Consider the following 11,031-nt stretch of genomic DNA (forward strand, 5'->3'; position numbering starts at 1 on the left):
CTCTTATTTCCCGAAAGTGTAAACTGAGGACTGAGAAAGGAAATGATTTGTCCAAGGCCATAAGGTCGGTAAGCAGCAGGACTAGAAACTGTATTCAGGTCTTCTAACTGCAACTCTATATTATACTGCTCTGGATCTGGGTCAACTGTGGAGTAAGATTATCTGGTCAGGAAGGAAAGAACAAAACACCCAAAGGTGGAGGGGAGGCTCAGCAAGTTGTAGAGCTGAAATGAGGAAGTTTGGGATTCAGATTCCCCTTCTGACACTTGGAAGTTATGAGATCATGGGAGGGTAATTTTAATCTCCCTGAGCCTCAGTTTCCTCATCTCGTCAATGGGGTCACGATCCCCGTATCATCAGTCTCACAAGACTGTTGTTCAGCTCAAATGAATGTACAAAAGTGACTTGCAAACTTTAAAGTGCTGGAGAAATGTTAGCTATTATTACAGAAAGGAAGGAGAGAATAACTCTCTGTACAGTTACTCCCCCAGTTCCTATAATATGGGGGGGGTGGCATAGAAAACGGTGTGGAGGTCATAATGGGTCACCAGCTGAACATGAGTCAGCAAGAAAAAGCAAGCCAGGAGATTGGGGTTCACAGGAAGAAATATATGAGACAGGAAGTGAGGCCCTCTGATCCCATCTAGGCTGCTCAGCCTCAAGAACACAACACACTCACATATTCCCTCTCTCTCTCTCCTCTCTCTCTCTGTCTGTCTGTCTGTCTCTGTCTCTCTCTGGCCCCATGTGAGGGTGGGAGGAGTTGAGGTTGTTTAGACCAGCTGTGAAAAGGCTAGACCCAGGGCCCAAATGGGAATGGGCTTCCAGGTAGCCACAGAGTGGAATGAGGGCAGTTGGCACCAGGGGAGGCTGGTTCACGTGGCTGGCCAGTGGCCGGGGGTGGCTGAGGTGGTCATCCCATGTATCCCAAACTGATGGCTGCTGCTTGTCCTGCCCTTGGTGCGTGTGGCATGGCTACGTGTGCTTGGATTCTTGTAGTGCTTAGGGTAGGAACACCAGGCATGGCCTTGGGAAGGAGAAAGGGCCTGAATTCGAGCTTTCAGGGGTTTGGGGGTCCTTAGCCGAGGGCAGGGGGCTCCTGTTGTGTCAGGTCCTGTCACATCGTTTGATCCCACCCCCATCCCCATGGCGTAACTCCTTCCACCCACAGACATCAGAACCTACCCAAGACTCAGGAGAGAGTCAGGGAGGGTTACCCAAGCAGGAGTGGGATGGTAAATGTTCAACAACCAGCTCTCTTATGCTTAATCTGGACTGTTAGCATTTTCTTGAGGTTAACCAGTCAACAAACCCAAAAGGGAAGCAGGGGATTTATAGTCTCAGGGACTTTCCCAAGGTCCTCAGCAAGCCTTGAACCCAGGGCTTCTGACTAGCTCTAGACATGGAACACAGGATGTCTGAACTGGAACGCACTTAGAAAATAGAATGCTATCTAGCTGGAAGGGCCCTTAGAACCGACTTTTAGAGCGGGAAGAAGGCCTGGCATGGAGAACAAGGACCATGCAAGAAGGAAAGGCCCCTTGAATGTGGGCTCTAGAATGCCTCCAAAAAGGCCCACGGAAGGTCAGAGCCAGGAGAATCCACAGCGTTAAGCCGGGAGGGCCTTTCAACTGTAGGGTGGAGAAGGCATCCTTCCCCCAGGAGCCCCCTTTCCTCCTTCCTTTCCCAGCATCCCCTTTAAGCCACGTCTTGCTAGGCTCGCTGGGCTAAGTGGCAAGCTTGTTGGCTCCCTTTAAGCAGTGGGCCTGGTGTCAGACTCAATCAGCTCCCTGTAATCCAAAGCCGGAAAGGCTGGAGCAGTCAGCGGTGCTCAGGAAGTCTGATGTGCTTCAGAATGAAGGCTGGAAACATGGCTTCCTTAGCATCCGGGCTAATTGGCCTCAGGGGGTTCTCTAATGAACTGGACCAGAGGCGCACACAGACTTGGTTCCTTCGGAAGTCACCTCATCCTAGACAGAGGGATGCAGAGTGAGCGAGGAGGCCTTTTAAAGAGACATGCTTCCAGGCCCAGCCTAGACACAAGAGGGTTTTTCCAAACGGAGCTGAACTCAGTTCGAGTTTTCTGAGCCCAAAGCGCCTGGAAATCGGACGAGAGAGAAGCTGGCAGCCAACGCTCCCCCACACACATGGGGGCCGGGCCAGAGGGCCCCTTAGAACAAACACAGAAGAGACAATGGCAGGGGTAGAAGGGGCTTCAGAGCATGGATCGGGATAGTAGAACTGAAAGAAAGTTAGAACAGGGAACATGGCCTACAAGACCTAGCTTGGGCCATAGAACATCAGGCCTAGAAGGGTCTTTAGAGCATAGCATCAGAGCTGAACCAGACCCCAGAAGGGGATGGGGTTGGGAACAAACATTTATATAGGATCTACTATGTGCCAGGTACCATTCTAAGCACTTTACAGATTTATCTCATTTTACCTTCACAGCAACTCTGGGAGGTAGGTGCTATTATTATCCTCATTTTACAGACAAAGAAACTGAGGCAGCCAGAGGCCAGATCAGCTGGCTAAGGGAATCTGAACTCAGGTCTTTCTGTTTTTCAGCTCATCACTTGACGGAGATGGCTCTCTCCGAAGTTCCCAGTGTTCTCTTAAACTGCCAAATCTAGTGGCCTTTTCTCAGTCCTCATTCCCCTTGGACACCGAGGATCATTCTCTCCACCCTGATGCTCTTTTCTGTCTCCCTGTTTTCAGGATGGTTGTCCACCTGCCTCTCTGACCCCTCCTCTGCTTCTTTGGCTGAATCCCCCCCCCCCCGCCCCAGGCAGCTGACATCCTACCCAAATGGGCCATCTGCAACATCCTCTCTCATCACTCTTGGTTTGGCCCCTGGGAGCTCAGCAGAACAAGTAGAAGACACAGCCCTTGATTCCCCGCTGAGTTCCAGCACCAGCCGACACCCTGCCTGTTCTCTGGATTCCTTGCTTAGCAGGGAATGCCGTCTCCCAGCATCCTTTCAGAAATGAAGTGGTTCAGCCTGAGGGAGTTAGTTAAGGGACTTGTCCAAAAGGCTAGTTAATGAGGGAGCTGAACGAGCAGGGCAGGCCTAGACCCCTGAGAAGCTCCTACTCTGCCAGGCTGCCCCTGCCGCAAAGGTGCCCAGCTCAAGCACTCATCAGGGAAGACGAGGATGGCTCAGTGATGGATGACGGCAACTACTGGCCAGATACAAAGCCAAGGAATGGAAGGCAGGAGTGGGTCCGTTCACGGCCCAGCTGGTTGGTCGGTCGGGGGCTTTGTGGTTTGTTTTGGGCAAAGAGAGAACACGGTTCAAAGAGGATGTGGGTAAGCATGGAAGAAAAGACTCCCAAGGATGGCTCTCAGGCTCTTGCTCAAGGTGCCCCCAACTCCTGCTCCAGGTCCTGGGTCCTGGACGAGCTCTTCCAGCTGTGTTCCTTTAAGCCCATGGTCCCTGTGAGTGGGTGGATGCACAAACTGGCCTGCCTTTAGCACACTGACAGGGGGTGGGACTCCCACTCCCACCCCCCACCCCTCAAGGAAGCTTAGGGTCAGTCTGGAGAAGACGGGAGAACCCCAGCAGCTCAGAGAGGCCCACCTCAGTCTCTCCCTCCCTCCAGCACTTACTCCCCAGGGGCCTTGCAGAAATGGGGGTGAGCTGCAGTGGAATGGGAGCTCCGTATGTTTTTCCAGACTCTCAAAGCTCTCGGGTCAACCTCCACCCCAGCGGCCTCCTCAGTTAAGTTTCTGTTGGAATTCCTGTTGCCATGACAACAAGATTTCATAGGGATTGGCTTTTTTCCCTTAAAATAATTTGACTTGTTTCCATATCAACGGGAAATTATTTTGGTTTTGATTGAATCCACTGAGGGACTCGGGCACTGAACTGGGCAAATACCTGGCAGCACCTCCCTTGGGCCCACCTCAGTGCCAGGGAATAGTGAGTCCAGGCCTCCTGGGGAAGGAGAGGGACCCAGGCCACGCCAGATTTGCTCCAGGGCCAGGTGTGTGTGGCAGGTTTCTGGAGACCCAGGAGTTCTGGGTGCTGTCTAGGTGGGCCCAATGTTCTCAGGCTGTCCGTTGGAGTTCCTGCTGTGACCCTCCTAACCTGTGTGACCTGGAGCAAGTTTCTTCCAACTGCAAACACAGAATCTTCCTTGACTCTCCCAACCACTGAGGAAATGGAGTCTCAGGGTCACGTGGCTCCCTCAGGGCAGAGACAAGATGGCAAGTGTGGCCTGCTCTCCACAAGGCTGCCTTTCCATGGAATAAGGAGGGGTAAACAAGATGGCTCTCAGGAATTCATTCTGCAGCTAGAGCAGCTCTGGCTGACTAGATCCCTTCTCATTCCTTCCTCCCTTGGTAGGGAGGGATTACAAAGGCAAGGCAGAGCCCAGTGGCAGCCAATGGGGATGACGGGTGGGGCAAAGGGGACATTCTGCAGCCTTCTGGCCTCTAAGGGGAAAGAGATGACCTGAGTTTGGATGTTGGCTCTGCTCCTCACTATCTGTGAGATCTTGAACAAGTCCTTTTGACCTCTCTGGGCCTCAGATTCCTCCCTGGTCCAGTGGGGGATCTGGACTGGGTCATCTCCAAAGGCCTTTCCAGATCTGGCATCCTGAGGGAAAATCTGGCTATACAGGAGAGTAGGCTGAGACCAGAATTCATCAAGTCTGGGATGGAGGTGCCATCTTGGGAGCCTGGAGGGACTGGCCTTAGTGGTGTCTGTACTGACACACCTTCTCCTCAGGACTCCAGGCATCCCAAAGACCTCCCTTGAGCCATAATTAGCATGGCATCCATCAGTGGTGCTGTGCCCTGGGGTACTTCCTCTCAGTGAGGGGCTAAGAGCCATGCTTGGGACCCTCTTCTTCCACACTTACCCATGTCCTCTTTGAGCTGTTCTCACTTTGCCAGCAGGCCAGCAGGGCATCTTTCCTCCCTCTTGTGGCTGCCACTCCCCACCTTACCTCCATCAGCCCCAAAGCTGCCATCCCCTGGGGACTGCTGAGCCAGGATTAGACCACCCTCTGCTCTGCCCTGCCCCTCTCCATACCACTCACTGCCCACTAGGTCTTTGCCCTGAGAAGAGGGGCCCTAGTTGTGGCTGAAGTCACAGGGCTCAATCCCAATTAAGGTACTGGGTAGCTTGAACATGGTGTGAGCATCACCCCATTGACGACGGGAGCAGGACATGGCAAAATGAGCAGGACCTTAGGGACATCGAGTCCAAGACTCCATTTTTGAATGGAGGAGCCTGAAGCCAGAGAAAGTAAGTCCCTGACTGGGACTCAAACCCAACTCATCAGACACCAGACTCGGCGGGTTGGCATCATGCCAGTCTCATCTAACCCTAGGGGCTGGCCAATTCCTAAAAGTCAAAATTGCCCTCACATATCACAAGTGTGGCTAGAATCAGCTCATGTATTAGCTGGCTGGCACATGTGGCACAATGGAGGAAACCGGGAGCCCCCCCCAAGAGCCAGGTCTAGGTCACCTTGTTCCTACAGAATGTAGGCCAGTCTGGGCACCTCCCCAGGGCAGCTGGCTTGAGGGTGGTACTCTCCTGGCACAAATAGGAGCTCACTACTATGGGGCATCTGCCTTCCCTGAGGGAGCTCAGCACCGAAGGCTTCAGCCTGGCTGCTCCCTGGCAACCGCCCTTAACAAAAATACCCCTGGCATGTGAAATCCAAAGCCTATGGCAACGCAGCATTAGAATGAAAATCGGAGAGCCAAAGCATGCCAGAGAGGGAGGGAGGGGACCCTGGAACCAACAATGTTGGAGCCAGGCAGGGCCCTGAGACATAGAACATAGAACATCAGAGCTGGGAAGGACCTCACAACCCAGAAAGTCAGAGCTGAGGGGGACTGTGAAACCTAGAATACGGATGTCGTCAGACTAGAGCAGAGAATGTCAGAGCTAGAAGAGAGCTTAGAGCACCGTACATACGTGAAATGTCAGCCACGGAAGGAAACTTAGCACATAGATCATAAAAGACGAAAGCTGGAAGGGACTTTAATACCTAGAATGTCAATGCTCTAAGGAACCTTAGGAAAGAGAATATTCGAAATTGAAGGATGCTTAGAAGACAGAACGCAGAAGTATAGAGCTGGAAGAAACCTTAGAACATAAAAGAACATAGAACATAAGCTGTCAGAGCTGGAAAGGACCTTAGAACACAGGACCAAATTATGAGCCGGAAGGGACCTCAGCAGTCATCAAATCCAACACATATACCAAAGAATCCCAGCAAGGGGGCATCCAGTGTCTGCTTTAAGACCTCCAAGGAAAGGAAGTCAGCAAGCTTCCAGGTAGCACATGCCATTCTTGGGTAGCTCCCATAATCAGAATATTTTCCCTGATGCCAAGCCTCAGTTGGCCTCTTTGCAAGCCGCTGCCCCCACACCCTCCACCTTCTCTCTCATTTGCTTTTGGTCTCATCCTCTGCAGCTAAACAGAAACGGCTGAATCCCTCTACCACCTGACGTCCCTTGGAACCCTTGAAGATAGCGCTCCTGTACCCTCTGAGCCTTTTGCAGGCAAAACACGCCCAGGTCCTCCAACAGCTCGCCAGACATCGCAGCCTCTGAGCTCTTCCTCACCCTGGCTGCCTTCCTCTGGACACTCCAATTTATCAATGTCTTTCTCCAATCACGTTGCCCAGAACTCACTGTAGGCCTCATGATCTTCCGGATGAGGTCTGAGGAAGGCAAAGTACAGAGGAAGCCACATCCTCAACCCTCAATGCAGCCCAAGCCAAGGCCCTGGCACCAGCTCTTGCCTCCTACTGAGCTTCCCGTCCACTGACTCTCCCAGATCTCTTTTGGAGCCATGGCCCTGCCCCGTCTTGCACTCGTTCCATTGGTCTGTCATACCCACGTGCGGGACTTGCCCATTCAGCCCTTCTGAACTCTTCTCTGAGTAGTTTTGGGCTCCTGCCTGTCACCCAGTGTGTTCGCTGTCCTGGCTTGATAGCCTCTGAACATTTGATGGGAATTGAAAATGTCAGACCTGAGGGAGACTTGAGACCAAGAACCGAGGATGCCCTAGTGGGGAGGGATCTTGGAAGTCCTCTCATCCAATCTCGTCTTACGGATGGGGATGCAGGGTCGAGGAGGGTCACACGTTCTACAGGGGCAGGCAGGGCCTAGCCTGGAGTCTACATTTCCTGCCTCTGCCTCTGCCCCCTCCTTCTAGGCCAGTCTTCTTTCCACTCAAGCACAGACAGCAGCAAGTCGGAGCTGTCAAACTCTCCTAATTTTACAACAAGGCGCATCAGTGACTCCATATGGGTCTAAGGGCAGGAAGGAGAGGCCTGGGCTCCCCATGGACAAGACACCCAAGGATGCTCTCACTCCTGCGCCCGTCTCCCCAGCACCCAGGAGGTAGGGAATCTTTGGGCTGAATTCCTAATGGCCCCATGGGCTCCCCTTCCTCTCCTTGGCGGAGGTGCAGGCACCCACAGTCTCTGGGAGGAAACATTGTGATCCTCCCTCTCCCCCTCCCCCTCCCCTCTTTGGTCACCACAAGAAGGCAAGGAAGGATGTTTCCCCTCCTCCCACCCTGGTTTCGGGTAGTTAAGTGTGGTAAGGACTTTGCTTTGGTAACCCCACAACAAAGGGCAGAAGTGTCAGCCCTGGGGCCCGCCAGGTGGGGCTGAGATAGGAGGGTGGCAGAGGGATACTAAGGAGCAGGACCTCGTCTCCTCCAGGCCAAAGCTTCCTACCACCTGATGCTGTTGCCCACCATCCTGAGGAGGCTGAGGCTGGTGCTTCTTGGCGGGGCAGGGAAAGGAAAGGGGATTCAGGGGCACCCTTGGGCTTCACTCCGTCTCCAGGAGAATGGTGGAAGCTCCTGAAGGATAAGACTCGTCTCACTTTCCTCTTGGAATTCCCCATGCCTAGCACACAGTAGGTGCTGAAAATGCCTCTTGACACTCTTGGTCCTGGGCAAAGCTCCCTCCTCTTGGGTGAGAGCTGAGAGCCCCTGGGGGCAGAGAACCACACGTGCCATCAGATGGGGAGGAGGGGTTCATTGCATCATTTGGTTTTGACGAATTGGTTTTCTTTCTCACAAGGGGTGTGTGTGGTTTGGGAAACATGAGAAGCCACTTGGGCTACTGGACACTTTCAAATTAAGCTTCTCTCTTCCTGCCTCCAAAGGCCTCAGCATCTTTACCTACTCTCTCCTCCTTCCCTCCTCTCTTAGAGGAAGGGAATTGGTATTTCTAGAACACCTACTATGTGCCAGGCACTGTGTTAAGTGCTTTTACAAACATCTCACTTAATTTTCCAAACAACGCCAGAAGACAGGTGCTATTCTTATCCCCAGTTGGGGAAACTGAGGCAAAACAAAGTTGCATGACTTGTCTAGAATGAACAGATGAGGCAGGATTTGACTCCAGGCTCAGGGCGAAGTCCTTGACCTCATCAAGGCAGAATGCTTCACCCATTTGTTTCCCTTTCTTTTGTGTCTTTAACCTTCCCCCCTTGACTGGCTCCCTCTCCTTTGCCTACATGAGTGATGTTTCTTCCCATCAGGGCAGGAACCCTCGAGGAAACACAGCTCCCCAGTTGCCTCTCAAATCTCCTTCTCTTTGGGGCAGGGGCAGAATGTCAAGAAGAATTGCTTCAGCACCTACTATGTGCTAGGCACCATGCAAAGTACTAGGGATTTGGAGGAAGGCAAACCACAGTCTCCACTCTCTCCACGGTGTAGCAGGGGACAACAGGTAAAGAGCTGCCTGCAGGATAAATGCGGGACAGGCTTGCAGAGGGAAGGCGACCAGGAAAAACTTCCCAGAGCAGGCAGGATTTTAGTGGCTCCTTGATGGAGGCCAGAGAAGCCAGAGGGCCGGCCAGTGAAATGAGCCCATCTTCCTCAGGTCACTTGACTACGTGGGTCTGGCTGCCCAGAACAAAGAAAGCCTGATGGGAGCAGGCCCGGTGCCCCTCCACACCCCGCAAGCAATGGAAGGGGCCCACTAGAGTGAGAGCAGCAGGGAGGGTTAGTCTGTGTTCTCTTTGGAGATCTGACTCATTGTTCCGGGCTTTCAAGACTCTTTTGGGGATTCTCGTTCTGTCATCCAGTGTTTTGGCTGCCTGTTTCGTTTTCATGGCATCTGCAGGACTAAGTTGCTTACTGAGAACCAATGAGTAAAACCTGGACCAAACCGGAGCCCTGGGGACCGACCGACTCCCCTGGCCTTTCCCAGACAGACATGGATCCAGTTGTCCAAGAGCCTTAAATCTCCCTCTCCTCTCGTCGTTCTTTTGGCAGACCTCTCTCCATTTCTTTGAATGGCACCACCACACTCACCGGGACCCAGGTCCTAAAGCTCCATTACGCCTGTCCGCTTTCTGCCGAATTCCTCACGTCTGTCCCGCTGCCATTTCCCAAATCTAAGCCCTCATGCTGCTTGCTGGAACTACTGCCGTAGCTATGTAAAGGGTCCTTATCACTGTGAAAGAGTAAAGAGCTTGGAACCAGACAGAGGATCTGAATTCAAGTCCTTTCTCTGCCCCTACTGACTTCACTTTACAATCAATAGACATTCGTTAAGTGCCTACTATGTGTCAGGTGGGACAGTAGATAGAGTACCTGTCTGGAGTCAAGAAGACTCATCTTGGTGAGTTCAAATTTGGCCTCAGACACTTACTAGCTGTGGGCCCCTGGACAAGTCACTAAATCCTGTTGGCCTCAGTTTCCTCATCTGTCAAATGAGCTAGACAACCACTCCAGCATCCCTGCGGAGAAGACCCCAAATGGGGTCACTGAGAGTCAGACAGGACTGAAAACCACCTGAATAACAACAATGTGTCAGGGTTCCTCTGCTGCAAATGAAGGGATTGAACTCCATGATGTCTAAGGTCCCTTCCAGGTCCAGTGTTTTAGGATCTGAGGAGTATCATTCAGTCAACAGTTGTGCACTGTTCACTTTCAGTCCATCCATAAACCCTTATTGAGCACCTACTATGGACCAGTCCCTGCCTGGGGGAGCTTACATCCTCTGGAAGGGATACAGCCTGTCCACAGGCAAGCAAGTACAAGCTCCCCAAAAGATAGACACAGAATAAAGGAGGTGGCTCTTGAACAGAGTCTTGGAAGGAAATGGGGGGTTCGAAGAGGACGAGGGCTGCTGGCCTGGGGGACCCTCCGAGTCTCAGTTACCAAGTAGGACGGCTCTTTCTCGAAACCCAGAGGGAAGATGGTCCGTCGATCCGCGTTACACCAGGCCTCCTTTGAGGCAGTCCAACATTCTAGTCTGGTGACATCTTTGGGTTTGAAACCTGGACTCCAGGCTCAGCTCAGCTGCTCAAGAGAGTCTTCCAGCCTGTCCGAGTGGGCGTTTCTCAATGTCTCAAACGGGGCCATAATGCTTCCATCTCCTGGAGGGGCCATTCAGACGGCAGAATGGAGGCCAGGGAGTTGTAACCCAGAAAACCCTCCAGAAAGGTCAGCTGCTCTCATTACGGATTTCCCGGTGGGGGAAACACCATCTGCCGTTCTTTACCGCATTTCTACTCCACACTCTGCTCTGTCGCTGAGACCTCACCAGCATGCCCCATCTGGGTCTCACTGGCAACAGCTCCCTAGGAGCCAGGCCGCCCCAAAGGCCACCTCTTCCCTTTCCAATGGATGGCACCGTTGAGAGCACTGCCTAGAGTGGGCCAGCCAGGCCTCTCGAGGCTTCAGCAGGACCACACCGACAGCTCGGCTGCTTGCTTAGAGTGGCTGGGAGAGGCTGGCCTAGCCCACTCCTTCCTGCCTCACCTTCCCCTGACCCTGTAGCAAATGCCAGCCTGCCTGGGTTTTCCCTCCCACTCTTCTTTTTGAAGCTGTGCGAGCTTTGCCCTTGAATCTCAGGCCTTTTCCGGGGTACCTTTCCTTCCACCACCCCAGTCCTAGAGCCTCAGAGCTGCTCGCCGAGGATCTCAGGCACCTTCCAGGCCATCCCCTACTCCGAGAATGAATTCCTCTTCCACCATCCCCAACGAGGCCCTCCCTGGCCCTCTTGCCCATTCCCACTTTCTCAGTGACATGAC

At 52.9% G+C, this 11,031-nt stretch overlaps 1 protein-coding gene across 7 annotated transcripts in view; it reads right to left on the minus strand.

Annotated features, from left to right (window-relative positions):
* Positions 1-11,031, minus strand: part of NHSL2 (NHS like 2) — a 164,916-nt gene that overhangs the window by 38,446 nt on the left and 115,439 nt on the right. The window lies entirely within an intron of this gene.

This window comes from Monodelphis domestica, chromosome X (assembly GCF_027887165.1).
Source record: "Monodelphis domestica isolate mMonDom1 chromosome X, mMonDom1.pri, whole genome shotgun sequence".
Classification (NCBI taxonomy): Eukaryota; Metazoa; Chordata; class Mammalia; order Didelphimorphia; family Didelphidae; genus Monodelphis; species Monodelphis domestica.